The sequence below is a fragment of the Mus caroli genome, chromosome 6 (assembly GCF_900094665.2).
Source record: "Mus caroli chromosome 6, CAROLI_EIJ_v1.1, whole genome shotgun sequence".
NCBI classification, from domain to species: domain Eukaryota; kingdom Metazoa; phylum Chordata; class Mammalia; order Rodentia; family Muridae; genus Mus; species Mus caroli.
In genome coordinates this window covers 99,522,748-99,524,249 of record NC_034575.1, presented here as the reverse complement: position 1 = coordinate 99,524,249, position 1,502 = coordinate 99,522,748, and positions in this window count along the sequence as shown.

Sequence of the window (1,502 nt, the reverse complement as noted above, 5' to 3'; positions counted from 1 at the left end):
CCCTGACAGTGGAAAGAAGATGTGATAGTCCTTGAAGACAGGAAGTGGAACGTGGAACTTCAGCCCACAGTGCACATGACCCATGACCTCCTTTCACCTGAAAGAAGGCCAGAGGAGAAAAGAAAAATAGTTTAACAAAGCAAACAGGAAGAATGACAAACCAGTCTTTTGTGAACACTTAGTTGCCAATATCACAAATACAGGGAGTTTTCCTGAGACCATACAAATTTCTACCGGCATGTCAGCATGAATGCATACATCTTCAACAAGAGCACATGGTAAACACAGGAGGCCACTGAAGATGGAAGACTGCACAGAAGCAAGGTCATGTTCCTCTCCAAGGACCCATGATCCTAAGATGAGGCAACCAGATAAATCCCAACTCCCCGATACATTAGCCTGGCCTGGCAGCCTAGAAGCAATATAATCCCAGAAGTTTTAACTGTTCTTTTCAGTTCCTAATGCCCCCTGTCCCCATTGTTTTCTGAATGATAGTGCTGCATCAGACATTCAAAGCCCTCTAATTTCTGTCTTTCCCTATATTGCCTATAATATCACAAAGCAAAATTAAGAAACTTCACCAAAGATGGAAAAGGTCTTTCTTTCAACATATAACATACAAGAAAAGACCAAAGCCCTGTTCCTACACACTCCTTATCTTCTTAAATGTAATGATTATATTACTGCCATTTATTCCTTCAATCTCTGTGACTACACTCACCTAGTACAAAGTCAAACTGGTTTACACTTTTGTCTTTAAATTGCCATTAGCCACAGATATCTCCTTGTTACTTTCTACCACAGAATAAGAGTATCATTTTCGTTACACAAATTATGACAACCAATAGACAGATCATATTCCCCCCCAAGTTCCTTCATAGAAGTTCCCCTTGACATTACAAATTGTCTCTGTTTCCCAAGGTTACACCCTACCAATATATTCCAATAACTGTTGTTGGGAGAGAGAGAGAGAGCACACTCTTTCAACCTGTCTTTTGTGCTTCTGATACTACTTTTCATTTCTGATAGAATGGAAAGCAATGTGTACTGCCATTCTGTTAAAATGCCCATTGTCACCAGAGTTCTTCCACCAGACAGGGCCCATACTTACCACAAGGTCAATTCTCCCTGTGCATGGCTGCAAAGTATTTATTTGACTAAGCAAAGAAGAATTGAAATGATGGCCCAAAAGTCATACTTAATTGCCCATTGGGGCCAGTTGTCCATACTCAATATATAACATAGACTAAATGTTTTTGTCTCCTCCAGATTCATAATGAAATCCTAACACTTAACGTAATGATACTGAGAGAAGGGGTCTTTGGAAGCTATGAGGATGGAGCCTCACGAACAGGATTTTCTTATAAGAAAGTCCCCCCACATTTTCTTTGTCCCTCTCTGTCTCTCTGTCCCTGTTTCTGTCTCTGTCCCTCTTTGTCTCTTTCTTTGGATATCTATCTCTGTCTCTCTCTGCCTCTCTGTCTTTCTGTCTCTCTGTTTCT